Here is a 22,775-nt window from a genome sequence, read left to right on the forward strand (position 1 = left end):
GAATCGTATTTATCATCCACATCTGTTGGGACTTTTAGATAAGCTGCGTATCTTGAGGTAGAAGTACCCGCCTGCACCGCCAAACTCTCTGGAGTACTGTGTCTGGAAAGAAAGTCAGGGTCAATAGACAAAGGCCTGTAATTTTTCACCAACTACTTGTTCACAGCAGGAGTGGTGTTTGGTTTCTGCCAATTTTCTAAAATGGCGTTTAGAGCTTTGTGGAAAGGTAGCACAGGCTCCTTAGGAGGGCCTATATATCCAGGATGTCAAAGGTCATTCTTAGTTATGTCTTTGGAGGACGCCCCCAACCCAAATAATCTACCCTGTTCTTAATGGTTCTATATGCAGCATTTGGGGGAGCATTCACATCGGCATGTCGAATCACCTCAGGAGTGCCATCTAGAACACTAGCATCTTTAAGGCAGTAGCCCGAAGGGTATAACAGTCATCTTTCTCAAAGATAAATCCAAAGGACTTGAAAAAAAATGAGGTTTAAAACTCTTAATTGGATCAGAGGCAGACATCGACTCCTTCGACAAAGAAGACCCTGATGACTTTGGCTTCGATGAAGTCTCTGTGGTGGACACACTTGACACTACTCACAATGACATCACCCAGGCTTTCAGGCGCACGGGTCGAAACCTTGGAGGATTCCTAAACTGGCTTGGAAAATGCAGTGGGATCACTAGCTCTTTCTAGGTGCCAGGAAAAGGGGGTGAGAGGGAAAAGTTTTGTTAAAAAATGTATGTATTTTCTAAGGCGACACCCCCCCCCCCCCATCAGCCTGCAAAGCAGTTTTCTGTTATCGGGAAAACGTACCCGACGCTTGTTGGGAGAGGAGTCGGAAGATGAGGAACAATGGTCTAGTTTCTTTGACTTCTTTCATGAAGTCAAAGTAATGGACTGCTTAGATCTAGACTGCTTGGCATGCTTGGGAGCGTTTCTTGGGCCTTTCTAGGGATTTTTAGAGCTTCTGACTTCAAAAGATTGTTTTTGAAGGAGTGGAGGATGTATTATGAAACCCACGACTTAGGGCACATTTCAACTCCTTGCTAGTCATTGACTTGCAGGAGACCCACTCAATGACTGCGTTCCTTGCCGAGGAACCAGACACATTCTAGGCGGCTCTGTGATCGACATCTTCAAGTCACAGTCCGCATATCTCTAAAAGCTGGTTTTCGGGATAGACAGAAAAATTAATTAAGAATTATGAGGTTAGAATAGAGTTGAAGCGTTCCGATAGTGTGCTGCACATGCAGAGAAACGGAACTGAGGAAACGGCGCAGTGAGTGCTATTTATACCGCCATCGATATCTGGATGCAGGATTGGTAACAGTCGACTCGATGCCGCACAGCAGGCTATGGATATATAAAAGATGAATAATCCATGGGAGGACACAATCCATTAGAAACAATGTTCCTTTAGAAACATTAAAAAATGAATCTTGAAATAGGTGCATGCTCTAGTAACCAGAGAGATGTGGGTATAGTTAGAAAATATGTATTTCAACATTCTTTAATATTTTACTTGGTTTCCAGGGACTTCACATTTTTACAATCTTTTTCCCCTTACCAGAAAAGACTGGTCTTGAACATTTTCATACATATTCAATCATATTTTACTGCATTTAAAATCTCCTTGCTCTGGGAGCATACAAATTCCTAGGTTGCAGGGTTTGTTTGCACAAGGCCAGTATGTGGCTGCTCTTGTTTTGCAATGGAGAGAAGCCTTAATCCCAAATGTTCATGGAAATGTACCGAAGGGTTCAAGATCACACTTCGTTCTGCTTTTACAGAATACTGCAAAGAAACTATTGCATTGTGTAGGTAGAAGCTTGGTCTCCTTTAAGATTTGGATTGCCCATTTAAGAGGTTTTTATAGTATTTAAGAGGGCACAGGAGCCAGAAACAGTGCTTGCAAATAGCTGAGGTGATAAATCTTTTACCAGGATTAAATGGCACTTCGCTCCCTTGAATTTACCACCAAAAAATGCCTTCCGATAATTATACACTATAAAGACTCATGTAAGATTTAAGTATCAAATTATTACAATACCAGTATAAAAATACTTATGAATAATGTGTGCCTCCAAGTGGAACAGTCATTTGGTTGACTTTATAACTAGTGTCAGTATTTCATGAACATTTTTTTTAACCAACAAAAACGTTTCCACTTAAGTTTGAGAGATTCTCCATATGCAAGTTAGCCAATAAAGTATAGTTTCTCTTTCCAGTTCAACAGAAAGTTATGAGCAAATTAATAATGTTAGAAAATGTGTATATTTAAATTTCCCAAAAATCACAGGAAAACAGTCTTTCCCTTAACATTTAAAGCCATGGTGGCCTGATTAAGTAAGGAAACTGCTAGACTCCCACCGCCCGTTAATATCTTGACGGTATCCTGGTTGTAGAGCCGACAGCCGTTTCGGAGGGACAGATCCATGCAGCGGAAGGTGGCCTGCACAAGGAGTGGTCCTCCATTTCAAGTGGGACATGGATCCTGCTAAGGAATTTGGCCCAAAAAGAAAGGCGCAATGACGCTGGTGCATACATACCAACCCTCCTGATTTAGGCGGGAGACTCCCGATTTTTTTCACTAAAAAAAAAAAAAAAACTGCTATTTTTTTAGTTTTTTTTTTACAGTGCTCCCGCCTAAAACAATATCCCCAATGTAATCCTATGGGGAAAATGCATTCTCTTGATTTCGGTGCTGAAATCTTCCTCACAGGCTTCAAAATGTTGGCATGTCTCCTGGTGCCCCACTAAGATGGCCGCCCAGGGGCACAACAAGGTCGAGGCAACAAACGAATTGACATCGAGGGCCAGGAGATGGAGGCAGCATCAGGCCGGAACGCACTTAAGGGCACGTGACACTGGGACCCAGTGAGACGCGAGCCCTGCAGCAGTGAACATGGCATGACTGGCTGCCGGGTTGTGGTGCCGAGACCCCAGCAGGCGGTTAGCCCGGCACAAAATAATGCGCAGACGGGGGGCTGGGACACCCGTCCTGGCTGAGGACTAATGCAGAAGTCAAGCAGCAGCAGAGAGGAGCGTATTCCCCCGCCCCCTCGCCTCAAACTACCTGACATGGAGAGATAGAATCCCGGGGAGAGGCAGACTCCGCCTTCCCAGCCCTAAGGCCACAGAATACATTGCTGCAACAGAGTGGGACGTGAGCTCCTGCAGCGGAAGACCATATCAGGGCTGGAAAAGGTCCAAGAGCTCAGGAGGGGCCAGCCTGGGCCCTTACAAATAACCAGATAGCATCAAGCTCCAGGAGCGTAAGGGAGCTGCTTGAACAGTAGGAAGGGTGAGTATTTGTCAATGCAGCCCTGAGCCAGCAAGGAGGTGATAAGGCAGGGGGGAGGGGGGGTGACACCGCTACTCCCCCCTCCCAGAAACCCCTCCTAAAAGAAAAAAAAGGCATGCACGAGGACTGAAGGGCCTGGACACTGGGGAGGGGGGGGGGGGGGGGACAGGTGCCATGAGCTACGGAGAGACATTGCCTTGCGCAATAAGGGCAATGAGTGGAAGTCCAAACACATAGTGGAAGAGAAGCGCTGGGGAGCTCCACCCCAAAAGATGAGACAAAGGCCACAGCCCAGTAAATGGAGGAGCGCAGAGCTGAGGGACTGGCGACACCCTAGTACGTAGCAACAGGAGTTTGGGTGCACATACAAGCAACTGTGGTAGCAGGGCCCGCCATAACTCTGCTGCCCCAAGGAACCAGCAGCGGGCAGACAGGCACACGGGCAGGCTAAGAGGAGCCTATTGTACAAGCACAGGCGCCTTGAGGGCCTCCGGGGGCGGGGGGGGAAGGGGGATGAGGAGGAATACAGGCATCCAAGACAAGCCTTGAGCAGACATTTGACACGTCCTCAGGTGAGACCACACCGGGGGAGTGGCAGCTGTTGGGACAAGAGACCAGAATGCTTCAGCAGCCCAGGCGAGTTAGCAGACCACAATGGGAGGGAAATGAAGGCAGCCTAAGATGGACAAGTATATCGCCGGATTCAGCAGCCGCAGCTCACAAGGGTTTCACCTCCCCCTTGTCCCCCACAGCAAGATGCGCAAGTCCTACAAGTCGTACAGACTTTCAGGACCACCATGTATTTCAAGATCGGGACCATAGGGGAATTACTGAACCTTAGAACGGACATGCAAAAATCGCTAGAGGCAAAAAGCAACCGAACGGAGGGTCACAGCAAGAGAGGTGAAGGTACAGTCCTACAAGAAGCAAGTGGTCACACTACTGCAGACGACTAAAGTCCCAGAGAGCTGGGTGGAGGAAGTCAAGGGCCGCTCGAGAAGCAACATAAGGATAGTGGGCCTCCCTGAAAACGCAAAAGGGGACTATGGAACAGTTTCTCGAAAAATGGCGGATAGAACAGTTTGGTGAAAAGGGTCTCACAGTGATTCGCAGTGGAGCATGCTCAGAGTCCTGGAGCAAAGACCAGTGGCGGGCCCAGAACTAGGACGGTCACAGCCAGGATATTCAGTTACCGAGACTGCAATGTTCTTGGCAGGCTGCCAGAAGGAGGGGCTCGATCAGATTCTCCAACTCAATTCCCGGACTAGACGAGGAGAGTCCAACAATGGCGACAGTTGGGGAAGTGAAGAGGGTCCTTCTGGACACAACAAAATTCGCTACATTGCATGCTGTTGTACCCCACAAGGCTTAAAATCAAAAGGAGACAGTCATTCGTTTTGCAACTCCCCAGGAGGCATGGAAAGGGTGGAAGGCAGAGGGCAGCTGGTCCAGGGGCAGAGTCCAGCTTGGGAAACCAGACAAATGACACGCAGGACAACAAGGTGTGATGGGGAGAGGAGGCGGGTCCACAATAGGAACCATGGATTCATTGATGAGTCTCACTTGGAATATGAGGATTGGGGCGACCAGGCAAGCGTAGGGAAGTAATGGGGTTTATAAAGAGATGGGGTGTTTGGCAGGGGGGGGGAGTGGGGACAGGTTGCAATGCTCCAAGAAACACCTCAATAGGGTAGAACTCAAGTAGGTGGAAGGCCAGCTGGAGAAGAGGCGAGGGGCATGGTACAACCTTCTCTAGAGGGGTATTGACTTGGATAGCGAGAGTGGTTCCCCTTTCAGGTAACAAAGGTTCAGCACGACATTGAAGGCAGGACTCTTATTCTGCTGGGGCTGCTAGACGGGCAATGTGTCTGACAAACTCATATGCACCCAATAACGATACTTACTTTCCCGGGGTAGTTGGCATGATGGAGGGGCACATACATTAGGAAGGGGATTTCAACTGTGTACTTCAAATGCAATTGATAGGTCAGACAACAAGGAACGTAACAAGCCGATTGCCTCTAAATCCCTGGGATGCACGCTATCGATCTGGACATGGTCGATCTCTGGCACGAGCTGCAAAGAGATGAAAGGGGCCATTCCTTCTATTCCCACCTGAATGGTACTACATACAAGCCCGTCGAGGAGAAAAGGGCGGAGGACTGGAACTGCTGTTTTTTGCTGTGTGCTGTGCCACGCAAAACAACTAGATATTTATTCAATGCCTACAGTGGTGTGCCGTGTTGGAGAGAGCAGAGCTGCACATCGTGCCTGCTGAAAGCTGCAGAGCCAAAACAGCAAACCTCACACGGCCCCTTTAACTCTACAGCATGGGCGGGACATGCCCATCACGAAGTGCGGGTAAAAACAGGAACCGCCAGCCCTTGCGGCGAGAAGCCCGTCGAGGAGAGAAGGGCGGAGGACTGGAACTGCTGTTCTTTGCTGTTTGTGCTGCCCGGACACCGGATTGGCTTAGCCAAGGACCGTCACTACAGGACGCCGGCCCAGGACCAACAAATATCCCGAGTGCAGCCGGAGCCAGCTCAGAGGAACCAGGAACGGGACGTAGAAGGGAGATGGTCGTTCAGGCATGAGCGCAGCCCTGGTAAGCACTATGTATGGAACGTATAGAATGCTATAAAAGGGCTAAGTCAGCTGGTGCCAGTTGATAAGATGTTTCAACACACCTAGATTTCACTCCCAGCCAGAAAGAAGCAAGTAAAGATTCATTGGGCCCACTGGGTAATTCCCACCATTGGATCTTCCACATCTACAAGAGGTTAGTCTGGGGCAAGGGAAAGTAGGTCTCAACATTAGAGCATCTGGGCAACCAGTGGAATCTGTAAGGGAGGCATACCCCCAGATACTCCCTAGCCTTATAGGCGCACTATAAAATGGGCTAAACACAAGTCTCCAAGAATGAAGCTCCCTAGCACAGCAATTTTGGAACTATCAAGAGCACCAGAATGGGACGTCTCCTCCTTGGAGCCTATGGTGCACTCTACAGTGCTGGGGAAACCCTCTGGCCGTGGCAGGACCTTCGCAACCAATCCCGCTTGGGGTAACTGTAGCCAAAGTTCACGGCCCCCCGATCCATCTTGGGACAGGAGAAGAAGAAGAAGAAGAAACCACCAACCACTTGGAACTTGTGAATCAATGGAAACGTGGCCTAGAATATACGGTCACCACCAAGAACAAAGAAAAATCAAGGAGTACTTTGGGAAGAAACGGCATAAAAGCATGAATGATGCAGACGAAGCAGCAGTGGTAAGCCGGGGACAGAAAACTCTGACATTGTTGGGCGAGGAGCCTCTGGCATCAAGCTCAACACGAGAACGAAGTATTGCATCAACAGCTCAGGAGGTAACAGACTGTGAAATCCCCGTATTTGAGGCCTGGAGAGGGGGGCCGAGGCAAAAAGTGGACTTAGAAGAGGAAGGCTCACTGCCAGAACAAGAGCTGGAAAGTAGTACAACCCATCAGTCAGATGACACCACCCTAAAGGCACTAAACTTTTGTTTTGAACTCTTTAGTGTCAGTCTTTGAGTTGCTAAAGGATGAAGTGCAATCGCAAGCTGGAATTCTTCTTGAGCTTACAAACGAAGTGGCCAAAAGCGATTTATCACTGGTGGGACTTAAGAACGTATTAACTTGCTCTATTACCCAAGCCCTAAGCAACATTCAAACTGAAGTGGCAAAGCAGGGCTTGGATATCTCAGCTATACAAAAGGCACTGTCAGAAAACAAAGAAGGAGATGAATCAATAAAAAGCCAGTTAAGTGAATTATCACGTTTCTGGCAAATAGCGCCGCCCCCCCCATCATCTCGGGAGAAAGAGGCAAGTGATACACCAGAGAATGCAGGGATTTTTGACGATACTCCATTGTCAGAATCCACCCTGGAAGAATTTAGGAGACTGGCCCATGTGATTGAAGGACAAGCAGAAGTGCATGGGGAAGCAGATCCCATGACAAAGGAAAACACCGGAGGGGAACCGGAGAATGGAGCTGCGGAGGATCCAGTATGGATAGCGGCAAGCGAACAAAATCATAGGAGAAGGAGGAAAATGAAAAAGAAAAAACGTGGGAAAATAACTCCGAACTGGACTCAGCCACAATCAAAAATGAATCCAGGGAAAATGTCAAAAAAAAAAGAAAAAAAAAAAAAATCAGAAATCAAAAAAAACTAAAAAGACAAGAATACAAAACCTCATGAGTAACATCTCATTTCCACTTCCACAAGAGCACCCAGAAACAAGAGCAGGTAAAATCAGTATGGCGTCGATGGTGTCATCAAAAGCCACTGATTCAATCACAAATGAGAATGTAGGGAAGGGGCAATCCCAGGAAAGAAAGAAGCATACCCCTATGGAAACGCTACAAGACTGGCCAAAAAAGTGTGAGCATTGTACTACAGACAGACCCTCCAGAAGAAAAGAAATCTGCAAGAGGATTAAAGAAGCATTTGCAATATGAAGAGAAAAGATGGGGAAGCCACCGACAAAGTTCAGCAGGTGAAAGCTACGACTATTCATCAAAACACATTGGGCCAGGCTGGAAAAAAAAAATTGAAATTGGTGCCGATTTTTCTCAAAAAACAACCCCCAAAACACAGTTTGGGGGCGCAGCAAGTAATTAACAACGCTCAAGGGACAACATTTAAATTAGCGCCAATCTTTCAGATATTAGGCAAGAGTGCTAATAAGTGCACTTTAGCAATTCAACCAAACACCGGCCTTGTACCATCGATGGTCCTGGGTGACCATCCAGGGTATTTGGAATGGGACTGGGAAATCGAAGGAGCTAATGCTCACCCAGGACCTGTCCATCCCCTCCCAAGAGAGACCCCAGACGAGGGAGGAGAGTACAGAGGAAGAGATAACAGGCTTTGAAGTCCCCAGACTCTCGCTGAAAGCAACAAAAAAAGATCAATCACTACAAGTCCCTCAGCAGATCTGTGATTTTATCCCCGTTTGAGAAAATGAGAAGTCTATTTCCATTTGCTTCTTAAGATCTGGAATATGTGAAATTTCCAGACTGTAAAAATTGACTCGTGGTGGAGCTAGGACTAAGCACAATAAATGCCCAGCAAGCAATCCTAAAAGCCACAGGTGCTCTTGAACAACAAGGTCTCGTAGTGGCCAAAGAGCCCTTTGGGTAATCCTCAGCTACATTATGTAAGCAGCAGGTCTTAGACAAAAATAGCTTGCACAGTCAAGAAAGAGGCCCATCTGGGCAGCAGAAAGAAAGCCATTCAAAATTGTGAGAAAACTTGGAAGAAAAATTGTTAACCACAATCCCAGAAATCCTAAGACAAGTTCTGACAAAAATAGGATTGGGACCGCAGCGACAGGACGGTTTACATGTGGTAAACTGGAATACACAGGGCTCAAGTACATTCAGATCGAAATAAACCAGATATTACTTATTAGGGAAGATGGAGATTCTGGTTTTTCAGGAGACCTGGCAGGTGAACCCTATAGAAAGCGAGGGTTTCACAGTTCACTCTTTACCAGCAAGCCAGAAAGCCCTAGGTAGACCGGCTGGAGGACTCCTAATAGCATTTAAAAATAGCTCAATTAAGGCAATCACTCCTTTATTTAAAAATGAGCTGGGCATTATGGCATGCAAATTCCACCTTAACCTTGATATTTCAAATCCAACTGTAGTATGAATAAGCCCAAGTCCTCCACGCTAGTGACATTTTTGGCCATTCTGAACACTCTGATGACAACGGTAAAACATTAAATGGGTAGAGCCAACATATTGGTAGCGGGGGACCTCAATGCAGATTGTGCACAGAGAGCAAAGGCAAAAAAGGAATCTGGGTCAAGGCAGCTGGCAACAAGAGGTCAAAAAGGGATGGACTTTGAGCTCATGGGATCTAAGAATGCTAAATGGCACCTCGGAGGGGGATGAGGGGCCCTCTGTAACCTGGAGATGGGGTAACTCCACATCAACGTTTGACTATATTTTTGTTAGCCTGGGTTTCTTTTCCTTAGAATCCACCCTAGAGATGAAACAGGAAGGGAGGAGCGATCACGCCCGGTTAGAGCTGTCATTTCCAGATCTTTTGACGGCCACCCAGGTGGTCCATAAACAGGAGTTAATGGGGAAAAAGGAAGAATCCAGCTAGTAAAGTATGGCCTTGGAGGGTTGAAACTAAATAGAGCGCTAAAGGAAGTGCCATGTTCCATTTTAGAAGATCATTGTCGTCCAGATAGCTATGTTAACTTTATTTGGTCAACAGTTCCTCCCGCAATGCCATCCATGGGAGCTAAGCAGAAACACCTACATGGGTTTGATGAAGAATCAAGAGCCAAAAAGCAAGCTGTGAGAGGAGAGCTTCAGAGGCTAAAATCGCACCCCCTGAACACAGTTATATACATAAAAGAAATCAAAAGTTTAACAACTATAGGCGCTGGTCGAAAAACCATAGAATGGCACACCTGCAAATGGACGGGGAACAGATGCTAAAGCTTCTATCAGAAACAAACTCGAGAAGCTTCTGGTTAGTTATGAGCTAGCTTGATTCGCATTCAGACAGCTCTTTATGTAATCTAGTGCCGGAACATAAATGAGTAGAACATCTTTCCAGCATCTTCAGGAATCCTAGGGAGGGTGAGATAATTATGCCATCAGCTAGTGAGGCGAAGGTATCCTTGAATCAGGAAGAAATTGTTGATATAATTTGCAAGTCTTCCTCTTCCAAGGCTGCCAGTCCTAGTGGCCTCACTTACCAGGTTCTCAAAAACAAACCAGAATTCTGGCAATGGATCCTGCTGCAACTGTTTGAAGAGATCCTAAGGGTTAAACAATTCCCTCCATCCTAGAAAACCCTAGCCCTGGCAATCCCATTCTTTAAAGGGGGGTAGGGAGGGCCATAGGACTGATCCGGTAAACTATCGTCCTATCGTCCTTTTGGACATAGAGAGCAAGCTCTTTATGAAGCGGATGGTTAAAGAACTCACAGTTTGGGTGGACCAGGTCAGAGCATTATCCCGCTTCCAGACAGGTTTTAGGCGTGGGCTCGACTACACTGAATGGGTGGACACTGAATCTGGTGAGCGAATCATTGAGGTTGAAGGGAGGTCAGCCATTTTATGGCGCATGGATTGACCTTTCTAAGGCTTTTGATCAGATTGATAGATCCAAACTATGGGCCAAGCTGAAGGCAAAGGGTGCTCCAGATCATCTGTTAGCCATGTTAATGGAGCAACATATAACACCTCGGTGTGGGTGAGACTAGACGACAAAGGGAACCTGTCCGACTCAGTGGAAGTGGAGAAGGGGGTAAGACAGGGGTGTCTTGGAGCACCCTTATTTTTCAATCCATTTCTTTCTGATCTGGAGGAGGATTTGGAATGGGGAAAATATCTTTTGGTTGGCCTATGCGGACGATATTGTCCTGCTAGACGGGTCCGCCATAGGCCTGCAAAGACTCCTGACAAGATTTGGTATCTACGCCAATACCAATGGGCTTGAGGTAAACCCCTCAAAATCTAGGATCTTAGTGTTCAGGAGCCCAAACAAAAAAAATAATTTTGGGAAGTGCTCTCTGAGCGGTCAAACCATTCCGCGAGTAGATGAATTGACGTAACTAGGATATAAGATCTACTCAAGCCTGGCAGTACACAAGTCAGAGACTGATAGCTCAAATAAAGTACAGACCCCAATACCACATATGAAGAAAATCCTGAGTAGGTACTGTAAATTCTCCATTGTGCCCATGCTAAAGTACTATCAAGCTGAAATAGTACCCATTATCCTCTATGGCATAGAGACCAAAACCCATCTGTGGAACTCAAACTGGGCAAAGATAGAGGGCAGAATTTGGAAGGAGGCATTCAATCTACCGATGAGCAGCCCGGGGTGGAATGTGCGGTTTGAGTTGGGCTTAAATTGTATGGCTGAGTGGAAATTGGTAACACCCACCAGATAGCTAGTGAGTCCAAGGCCGGGCTCCCGGTTTGAAGATATAAAAGAACATCTATCCAACTCAAAGTCCTGTATACTGGCAGGTCTAGAAGTAAAGGTAAAAACAATCCTAGCAAAGACAATTCTAGACATAGAAACTCTAATAACCAACCCCTTTAAGGTGAAACAGGACCTTGAAAATCTGGATTGGATAGAGACCATAGCCAAGGAACGAAGCTAGACTCCAACCAAGTCATTCTTGGCAGCAGAAAAAAAGCAAGGCCATCTGCCTCGTTATCTGGTAAAATACCCCTGACCAAAGGATAAGGAACAATTTCCTAAGGGTAAGACTAAATCTCCTGACAGGCGACCAAGCGAGTAAGCTATGTAAAACCTGTGCCATTCCATAATCTCAGTCGCTTCATCATATATTAATGGAATGTGAAGGAACATGGCTCTTATGGTTATCCAAGTTTGGTCCATAGAGAGGATGCCATTCTAGCAGACCACATTTGGAACAGAATGATCTCAGGCCAAGAAGTACAGTACAGCAGCAGCGGTTGATATATAGAAGGCCTTGAAACTCCTCACTCACTCCAGGCTCAATGGAAGGGTAGGGGGTGGGACCTCTTAGGAGGGTAGCACAAACTGAGACACAAAAGTAGCAGATGCAATAAGACGCAAGGGGGTTGTGAATAAGTGAAATGGACATTGTGATTTTATTAAATAGAAAAGGTCCGAGCCTCCCGGGAAGGATCTGTCAAAATTGAAGTCTTTCTTTTTAATGACGATTGTTTTGTTGTATGGATGTGATAACATTTGTAAAGGTTTTGATAGCCATAAATTAGAAAAAAAAAAGAAAAAAAAGAAAAGAAAGTACATACTCAATTACATATTCGTGAGGAGGGAGAAGTTTGGACCATGCCCCCCTTAAAAGCCACAATGGAATGGAGGAGCGAGGCATCACCCACCTTGCGGTTACGAGCCAAAGCATTGACTGATCTGGCATATGCAGAATAGCTCAGGCATGCTATAGGGGACTATTTTGAGGTCAATGAAGGCTCAGTCAGTGACTATCGGGGTGATATTGGAGGTGTTTAAGGTGGGAATGAAGGGCAAATATATAGCCGTCACGCATGGGGTTCGGTCAGCATGATCGCCCTCCTTTAAAATTTTGGAGGACAGCATTGGGTACTTGAGGGAGATATGGCAAAGGGGTTGTCATGCGGGGCAGGGCGCCTCTGCAGACCTGTTGAGGATTCATTGGTTGGGAGAAATGGGTAGGTAGGCCAGCTTTTGGCCTGGCGCCTCAGTCGGGATCGACACCAGAGCTTAACTACCCAGCTGGAAAAGGAGAATGGGGCCCTGGCCACTACACAGGAAGACATTAACGCTGTGTTCCAGAGAGATTATGAACAGCTATATAAAGGGTAAATGACAGGGGCATACCAGAGACTGAGGTGCTAGACCAGGCCTCCCTTCAGCAGCTGAGTGAGGAAGCAGTTGCCACACTAGTAGAACCCTTAACAGAAGACGAAATTAGATGGGCAATGGAATCGCTTGGGAGCGTAGTTGGCAACTGGTGAGTACGCGGCAAGGCTGCCAGCTGTCGCCCATTCTATTTGCCCTAGCACTAGAGCCTATGGCACAGATCTTTCACGACACAGGAATCGGGGTAGGAGGTCAGCAACTTACCTCTTTATACGCAGAGGTTGTCTTGTTTTATGTGAACATCCCTAGAGTACATATCCTTTACATAATCGAGGTGTTACAGAACATGGAGGTTTACACAGGATTCCAAGGGAACGTAGAAAAATCACTGGTGTTCCCCAAGGGCTCTCCGCAGGGTAGGTCATTGCATGACCTGCCAGAGGTCGAGTTGCACTGGGAGGATGAATCCTTCCGCTATCTGGGTGTCCAGATTCATCATTCCACTGCAGATACCCTCTTCCTGCAATAGACTACCCCTGTCCCTAATGGGAAAAATAGCGATTCACAAGATGCTGATACTCTCCAGATTGCTCTACCCATTTGAAAATATCCCTCCCATGGCCAGGGCCCCAATCTTTAAGATGCTAGACAGCAAAATCACAGACCAGTGGGACGGGTATGCGCAGAGGGCCTTGTTAGCCGGATTACGCAGGAGATATCAGGATGGTGGTCTGGTCCTCCCAGACAGCTATATTTCTTGGCAGCGCAATTACAGCATGCCACCAGATGGGAGATCGGAGGAGGAGGAGGTCTGGACCAACAGCTGCTGGGGGAAGAGGCATTTCACAGGGATGGAACGGTTATGGTGGGAAACTAAAGAGGCAGAAGGTTCCCGTCTGAGTAAGGTGGTGAGGCAGGCATGGAAAAGGACCTGCACAAAGCTAAGACTAGGAGACAGCTACAGCCCCGAGATAACGGAGGGTGGCGGGATAGTATGGGACATGCAAAGTATACACAAGGAGGGTGCTGGGTGATTTTTTTTACTGCTGTTGGCAAAAGGTAGGTTGGCAATAGCTTGGAAAAGTGTGCAGGGCCCAGTGTTCGCACAATGGCTGGCTGATGCGCAACAATGGGTAGCCGCAGAACAGTGGATAATGCAAGAAATGGGGAGGAGAGATGAGAGGGAGGACAAGGGATTTGCATGGAGCTTGCTTCTGAACGATTTACAAACTTCCCTGACAACCTGCCCTTTAAATCACGCATTGAATCTATGTCTTAGGAAGGGTCTAACAAGCAAGATTGCTGCCCGCCAAGAGGCAAGACCAAGTCAATGGATGGGTACGAGCCAAGGGAAGGGACCTAGCAGACATCTGGCAAGAGCAGAGCTGGAATGGTATGCAGGGCAGGGAGGCCTGGGAATGGTTGTTCATGTTACTTGTTTGGGGAAAGTAAATAAAGATATTAAACAAAAACATCTAAAGCCATACTCCCAGACATTGAACATTCAGGGCTTTACCATGTCCCGATGGCACAAAGTTCCATGCAGCTCTCAAACAAGCAGTACATTTCCACTTCAACTTAATTTAAGAAATCAGAAGTCCCCCTGCCCCCCCCAAACGTTTCTGAAAAATAAGCATACTTACATTTGTTTTTTTGTAAATTAACAGGTTGTTCAGATTAGCAATTTCAGTCCTGTGAAGTGAAGAAAAATACATGTTTGAATACCTATTTGAGCACAGTTACATGAACAAATACGACATTAGGAAAACAGATAAATAGAAATAGTCTGGGGCAGGGATAAAAACGTCAAGGTGTAGCTACTACCCAGCCAATAAAAAGCCACTTTCCACCTAAATTCTATACATACAGACAGCATACCATTTAATACTTGCTAATAGTCAAATTATCACTAGTCAATGTCTAGTCCAAATATTGCAAGTACATGACGATACATTTTAAAATCAAGCCTACGGTGGACTCTGAAGGTAGAGTATGGAGATAACCGGACTAGGGTCAAAGTTTAGCCGTCATTTCCTCCAGATTTATGGGAGATTCTCAAGCATCAGAACATAGAGAGGAGATGCAATAGGGCTTGACAGAAACTGGCATCTGAGTGCAATGAGTTAGTACATTGCCTTCCGCAAATCTAACTTTTACACAGGAAGCAAACGTCCAATAGTCCACCATTTATGATCACATACGCTTTACATGTTATATAGATGTGTCCTGATGTACATTTATAGATTGCACAGACCTAAATTTAAATAGGTGTTTGTTCGGCATCAGTTGGCTTGGGGAGCCAAAAGTAGCTCCTGGTAGCTGTTGGTTACAAGCTTACCAGGCTCTTCCCGACTACAAGCAGGCGCTAAATTGATCCTAGCTACCCTCAATTTCAAATGCTGCATTTGGGGTGTGGAGGCTTGACTGTTGAAAACAGATGGCAAAGACCATCGAAGTACCACTTTACTACCGGGTTTTGCGATCAAGAGATATGGATCGTCTGATTTTAGATAGGAGCCAAGCACCGAAAAATGCATTCTACAAGTTCAGGCTAATTTCCTGAAGCGGTCAGATTGGAAATAAAAGAGGACATCGTCCAGTGAAGCAGATAAAGGCCTCTTGTGCTTCTCAAGGGGCCAGTGACAGAACCCCAAGCCACATACTCAGATAATGTGACCTGGTGGAATCCTTCCAAGACGAATGCAAAAGGAACAAGTTACTTACCTGTAACTGTTGTTCTCCAGCATGGGTCTGGCATGGATTCACATGCTCATGAATATTCCCCGTCGTCAGGCTGGGAATCCTCGGTAAAGAAAAAACCAGTATCAGTTTCGTTTCTGATCTGTCTTTCGTAGTAATAACCAATCACTGGTCTCTGCGTCATACTGACCACAGCCAATGACTGCCCTCTACCTAAGCACCGCCTCTGGCAGCCATCTTCAGATTTGGAAGCACGTGAAGTGGCAGTATGACCAAGTGAAGAGCCGCAGAGGGGTAGGCGGGAGGGTTCGCATGTGAATCCATGCCAGACCCAGGCTGGAGAACAACAGTTACAGGTAAGTAACTTGTTCCTTCTGCAGCATGGGGTCTGGCATGGATTCACATGCTCATGAATAAAGAATACATAGCAGTACACACATGCACAACCACGGGAGGTGGCAAAGGCTCAACATTAAGCATCACATAAACTCAACATTAAGCATCTTACCTCCTCACCAGGCTCACCTCAGGCGAACAGGTTGCGCAGCACTGCTTGGCCGACCCTGGACTCCTCCCTGGAATCCCGGTCGACGCAGTAGAATTTCGTGAAGGTGTGCCTCGACCTCCACGTAGCAGCCCTGCATATGTCCAGCAGGGGCACACCAGATAGGAACGCCGTGGTAGCTGCGATCGCTCTGGTGGAATGGGCTCTCGGACGGCCAGGCAGCGGTCGGTTTGCCAACCGATGACAGTACATGATACAGCCGGAGAGCCATCTGGAAATGGAAGCCTTCGAGAGAGCCTTCCCCTGATTGACAGGTCCAAAGTTCACAAAGAGTTGTGACGTCTTCCGAAAACACTTTGTGCGGTCTACGTAGAACTTCAGCGCTCTAGCCACATCCAGCGAGTGCAAAGTCCTCTCAGCCGGCGACGAAGGCGACGGGAAGAACACAGGCAACACCAAGGGTTCGTTGAGATGGAAGTCCGACGGCACCTTGGGCATGAAGGAGGGGTGCGTCCTGAGCACTACCCTCGTGTCGTGGAAAGTCAAGTACGGGGCCTTGCAGGAAAGGGCCTGGATCTCTCCCACTCGTCGTGCGGAGGTGATGGCCACAAGAAAAGCTGTTTTCCACGATAGAAACTTCAACGGGGCCGAGTGTAGAGGCTCGAACGGAGGTCCCATGAGCTTGGTCAGCACCACGTTGAGCTCCCACGCCGGGGCCGGAGCCTTCACCGGCGGGAACGATCTGAACAGTCCCTTCATGAACTCTTTCACCAGACGATGAGACCACAAGGACGTCCGCCCCGTGGTTCTGGTGTATCGGGAGATCGCAGCAAGATGAATCTTGATGGACGCGTGTGCCAGACCAGCTTTGGCCAGCGTCAGCAGGTACGGCAGTACTTGGGGAGCCGTAATCCGTAGAGGGTTAATCTTCTGTGCGTGGCACCAGACAGAGAACCTCTTCCATTTGTGTCCGTAGCATTTAAGAGTCGAGGACGCCCTGGCCTTTGCAAGAACCTCTCTGCAATCGGCCGGTATGTCGTATCCTCCAAACTCTAGCGCTGCAGGAGCCAGGCCTGCAAGTTCAGCGACTTCGGGTCGTGGTGGAGGATGGCGCCTCCTTCCCTGGAGAGTAGATCCGCGTCCGCCGGCAGCTTGATCGGCGGGGACGCTGACAAGTCCAGAAGGTCCGGGAACCATATCTGCCTCGGCCACGCAGGTGCGACGAGGATCATCCTGCACCGTGACCTCTTGAGCTGGTTGACGAGCCGGATTAGCAGAGGCAAGGGAGGGAACGCGTAGAGGAACAGGCCCTCCCAGGGGAACGAGAAAGCATCGCCCATGCTCCTCGTCTGGGGAAACCTGCTGGCGAACCTCCGGCACTTGGTGTTCGTCGCCGTCGCGAACAGGTCGATCTGGGGTGTGCCCCACCGTCGGAAGAGGCGATCCACCAGATCCTGCCGTAGCTCCCACTCGTGGCACGAGCGCAGCTCCCTGCTGAGTGAGTCGGCGATGGTGTTTTTTATCCCTGCCAGATGAAACGGCACCAGAAAAATCCCTTGGGCGACGGCCCAATGCCACAGGTCCTGCGCCTCCTTGGACAGCGCTGGGGACCTGGTTCCGCCCTGTTTCCTGATGTAAAACATGGTGGTGGTGTTGTCGGTGAAGATCCTCACCACCTTGCCCTTGAGGGACGGAAGGAAGGACCTGAGGGCCCAAAACACTGCACGGAGCTCCAGGACGTTGATATGCAGGGACTTCTCCGTCGGGAGCCAGAGTCCCCTTGCGTGCAGATTTTCGGTGTGCGCTCCCCACCCTTCCAGGGAGGCATCCGTGGTCACAGTCTCCTGGTGGGCTGGGGTCTGGAAGTCCATGCCCGCCGTCAGATGCGCGCGGGTGCCCCACCACCGTATCGCTCGTCGGAAACTCTCGTCGAGCTTGATCCTTTCCTCGAAGCTGCCCGTCGTCTGGATCCAGCGCGCATCCAGGAATTCTTGCAACGGGCGCATCCGGAGCCTGCACATGGGAATGAGGTAGATGCAGGAAGACATCATCCCGAGGAGGGACTTGATGGACCTCACCTTGGCCGCGTCGGCCACCAACATCCGTTGCACCTTGCCCAAGATGGTCCTGGTCCTCTCCTCCGACGGGGAGGCCAGAAGGGACACTGTGTCGAGCCTCGCTCCCAGAAACAGTGCGACTTGCGCGGGCACCAGGTGGGATTTGGCGTAGTTCACGGAGAATCCCAGGTCCGTGAGGAGTTGGACGGTCCTTGCCGTGTGGACCACGGCGAGCTCCCTCGTCTTGGCGCGGATGAGCCAGTCGTCCAGGTAGGGGTAGACGTGAATCCCCTCGCGGCGCAGCTGCGCCGCCACCGGTGCGAGGCACTTGGTGAATACCCTGGGTGCCGACCGTAGTCCGAAGGGAAGGGCTTTGAACTGGTAATGACGCCCTTGGACCACGAATCTGAGGAATTTTCGGTGCCCCTTTAGGATGGGAATGTGGAAGTAGGCATCCTCCAAATCCAACGACGATAGGAAGTCTCCTTCCTCCAGCTGACCCAGGACGTGCTGGAGGGTGACCATCCGGAACTTCTGCGCCTTGATGAACTTGTTCAGACGTCGCAGGTCTAGGATGGGGCGCCATCCTCCCGTCTTCTTCTTCACGAGGAAGTATCGCGAGTAGACTCCGGAGCCCCGAAGCCTCTTTGGGACGAGTTCGATGGCGCCCTTTCTGAGCATCGCCTTTACCTCCAGGAGAAGTTGAGGGACGTGAAGTTCTTTCTTGGCCACGGGGGGGACGCGCGGGCACCTTCTTTGAAACTCGAGCGCGTGGCCCCGGGCCAGGGCGTCCAGCACCCAACGGTCGGTGGAGATGGACTCCCACACGCTGACGAAGCCCGCCAGCCGGCCTCCCACCGGGGTGCTTCGGTGGGGGCCCGACCCCACGGCCGGTTCAATCCTGCTTGGACGCGGCCTTGCCGCCTTGACCTCCTTGGCGACGACGGCGGGGTCCGCTAGACTTGCCTCGTCCTCTGTAGGCCTCTTGCGACGACGAGCGGGCCGCTTGACGGTAGGAAGCGAAACCGCCGCCGGAACCTTTGGAGGCGCCCTTGCCTCCGCCGCTCCGAAAGGGCGTTCGTCGTTGCTGCAGGACTCCAAGGGCCCTAGCCGTCTCAGTATCCGCCTTGATGGCCTGAAGGGAATCGTCCACTGTCTTCCCAAACAGGTTGTTCCCGTCGAAGGGCATGTCCAGGACTCTGGTCTGGACGTCCTGCCGAAAGTCTGTAGCTTTGAGCCATCCACGACGTCGAAGGCAAACGCCGTTGCCCAGCTGGCGGAACCCAGTGTCGGCGATGTCCGTCGCCACGGTGATGGCGTGGTCCGACGCCACCTCACCTTCCTGCAGGATTTCAAGGGCCTCCGCCCTCTTGTCGTCCGGCAGAAAATCCAGCAGGGGAGCTATCTTGTACCAGAGCTCCCTGTCGTAGCGGGCCACGATAGCCAAGGCGTTGGCCGCTTTAATCGTCGTCGCTGCCGACGAGATGACTCTACGTCCCATAGCATCCAATTTCTTTCCCTCGCTGTCCGGCGGGGAAGTTGATGTGGAGGCCGCACCCCCCCCCCCCCGCTTTCTTCCTGGCTGCCGCGGAGACGACGGAGTCCGGGGTAGGCTGCGCCCGGAGGCATAGGGGGGCCGTGTCCGGGACCCGGTACTTTTTCTCGTACCGGTCTCTTCTAGCTGGCGTCGTGGAAGGGTTCTTGAGGAGGGAAAGGCCCTCATCCCAAATGTCGTCCAACAGAGGCACTGCGAGGACCGTCTTCCTCTTGGCCTCGCGCCGCTGATAAAGGAAGCCTTCCTTTTTCTTCTCCTCAGGGCAGAGTTGGAAAAGCTCGGAAGCCCTGGAGATCATGGAGTGGAAAGATCCGATCTCGTCGGGCGGAGAAGCCCTGGTGGGAGGCGACGACGGAAAATCCTCGTCGTATGCCTCGTCGTCCGTACCCGTCGCTGCCGTGTCAGTCCCTGTATCATCCCCTCGGGTGGACGGGGAGGAGGGCTGGACGGGGCGCGACGGTTGAAAAGGAGGTGGTGGATGGATCCTTCTTCTCTTGGTGGGGGGAACACCAGAAGGACCCGGTTCTGGATCCCCCGACGGGAGAGGTTCCTCCGTCGGTAACGGTAGCCTCGTCCTTATCTCGGAGCATAAGGACTGTATGGCCAACAAAATGGCCGCCGAGTTGTCTTGCGGCGCTGGCAGAGGGGAATCCGACGGGCGAGCAGGGGCCCCGTCGGTATCCTCGACGATGTCGTCGTCACCTGCGTCGGGGTCCATTCCGACGGGCTGGCCTTCTTCCACGCCTAGGCCGTGGCTTAAGACCTCGATCAGCTCCTCTTCTGAGGTTGAGGCCGAATCTACGACGACGCCCTGCCCCCCCCCTTCTTCCCCACGGAGGGTTTCACGGGGGTCCTATCGATGGGCACAAAGGAAGACTCCCTCCGCGGAGGCAGGGAGATTCTGGGCCCTGAGGTCGCCACCACTGGTGTAGCCACCACAGGCTGAGCCAGGGCCGCCGCGACCGTTTCGATAGAGGGCTTGGTCGGATGGATCAAGGCCTTCACCACCTTAGGTGCGCTCACCGCCTTATCCTTGAGGGAGGGGGCACTGCCACGCTCCTCCTCTGCCTTAGAGCTCGACCGGGGCCTCTCCAGGAGCTTCGCCGGGTGCTCGGCCTTCCTCTTACCCGACCCAGAGCGTTGGCTCGTGGTTGATGGTGCCGGGGAGGGTGCGCCCTGCCTGGCGCCCATAGAGCCCGACCGTTCGGCGCTCCCGGTGCCAGCGGACTCGCGGTGCTTGGCCTTATGTTGGGCCCCCGTCGCCGGGGCGCCCTCAAAGGTCTTAGAAGACCGCTCGGATTTCTTCTTCTTCTCGCCAGACGGGCTCTTACCCTCCAGCCAGTTGGCGAGACGTTGATGGCGGTCCTTCATGGTCCGTTCCGACATGTTGCCGCAAAACGCACAGTCCTTCTCCACGTGCGTCTTGTCCTCATGAAGGCAGTAAAGGCAGAAAGAGTGTTCGTCCTCCTTGAAGACGTTCTGCAGCTGGCATCCAGGGCAGACCCTGAACAGCTTTCCGGGCGTCGGGCTTCCCTTCTCCTGGGCCATCTCCGAGACCGGGCCTGAGAAGCTTCTGGAGTCCTCCGAAGTGTAGCTCGACGAAATCTTCACCCTTGAGGGGCACAGATGAATCCGACACGGGTCCCCGTTGATCGGATGTAGGATCGGTGGAGCTTGAGGCTCTTTTGACCGAAAGAATCGAAGTTTTTTGTGAAAAAGCGCGAAAAAAAGCACTAACGCTCGAGAGCAATAGCACGAGGATCCCAACACATGAACGTGCGGTAAAAATCTGAAGATGGCTGCCAGAGGCGGTGCTTAGGTAGAGGGCAGTCATTGGCTGTGGTCAGTATGACGCAGAGACCAGTGATTGGTTATTACTACGAAAGACAGATCAGAAACGAAACTGATACTGGTTTTTTCTTTACCGAGGATTCCCAGCCTGACGACGGGGAATATTCATGAGCATGTGAATCCATGCCAGACCCCATGCTGGAGAAGTATGCAAAGATGTTCTGGTGTTAATCTTCGTTGTCATGGAGGTCTGTATTTTGGGGACCGGTTGAACTCTACACAGTACCTGTGGGCTATGGTTTTTAGCACCCACTGGTCCGTGGTTATTCCCTCCCATGCCTGAAGGAACGATGTAAGCCGGCCCCCGAACGGGGAGGCATGGGAGGGGACCCGAATCCTCAGGTCATTTGGAACCTGAGGCTGGAGAACCTCTGGGGGTAGGGTTCCTGCCCCTTCCTTTACCAAGGTGCTGTCCGCTTTGGGGGTACGGGGTGGTGTGATTGTTGGTTCCCTGTGGAGAGTTCCAGTTGTTCCCTGAAGAGTATTGTTGACGAGTGAAGTGGTGGCCACGAAAAAACCTTCGCTTTCCAAATCCTCATCTTATGGAGGGTCCGACGAATTTGGTGCAGACTCTTAAGGGTGTCGTGTTCCTTTTTTGCAGTCTCTAGGGCCTCGTCGACCGCCTTCCCAAACAATTTGGATTCCTCCACAGGTTTGTTTATAAGCGACGCTTGCATCGCAGGTTTAAATCCAGAGTTTCAAAGCCATGCGTGTCTTTTCAGGAGTATACCTTGAGCTAGGGCTCGACTGGCAGTTTCGGCAGAACCCAAAGTGTTCTTTAAAATGATCTGGTTAACTTGCCGACCCTCAGACTGTGGTGAGGAGACGGGTTTGCAGAGATTCTGGAGCCTCCTGTAGGCCTTGTATTAAAGCCCATTGCGCATCGGCGTAACTGGCCAATAAAGTGGCGTTATTGGCAATACGCATAAAGTACGCTGCTGCTGTGGTAACCCTCTTCCCAAGGGCGTAAAGTCTTTTTCCCTTCTTTGTCAGGGGGTGCCTCGCCGGTTGACAAAGGGACCCCTGCTCTTTTTCTTGCGGTAGTGACTACCAAAGAATCCGAGGTGGAATTACCTAATATATAGAGGGTCCAAGGGAGAAGGGCGAAAAAGTTTTTCAATTCTTGGGTTTACACCTCTTGTGAGAGCAGGTGTTGCTAAGGAGGGAGCCAGGCATTTTATAATCAAATTGAATTGAGGAGAGAGATAGCTTGGCTGGTGGCTTCTCTGAGTATATCTTCAACAAAGTCAGCTTCATGGGCTGCCTCTTCAGTGGCAATTTTAAAGTGTTCAGCTGCCTTACGTAGCATTACGTTAAACGTCAACTGATCATCAATTGGAGAGGGGGGTTTCTTGTAGGGGTTGTTTGAGGGGAGTCCAAAGCCAGAATATCTGTATCTTGTGGGTCTGGGGACTGCCATGGTTGAGGGTCACCCATATCTGGGTCCTCC

At 50.2% G+C, this 22,775-nt stretch overlaps 1 protein-coding gene across 7 annotated transcripts in view; it reads right to left on the reverse strand.

The window, feature by feature from the left end:
* ZNF644 (zinc finger protein 644) overlaps positions 1-22,775 on the reverse strand; it is a 1,204,777-nt gene that overhangs the window by 948,579 nt on the left and 233,423 nt on the right. For all 7 annotated transcript variants that reach the window (XM_069641773.1, XM_069641770.1, XM_069641775.1 and 4 more), the window contains exon 2: positions 14,301-14,349. The gene's annotated coding sequence lies outside the window, so the exon portion shown is untranslated. The remainder of the gene's footprint in view (positions 1-14,300; positions 14,350-22,775) is intronic.

This window comes from Ambystoma mexicanum, chromosome 1q, assembly GCF_040938575.1.
Source record: "Ambystoma mexicanum isolate Mex_15411 chromosome 1q, UKY_AmexF1_1, whole genome shotgun sequence".
Lineage (NCBI taxonomy): Eukaryota > Metazoa > Chordata > Amphibia > Caudata > Ambystomatidae > Ambystoma > Ambystoma mexicanum.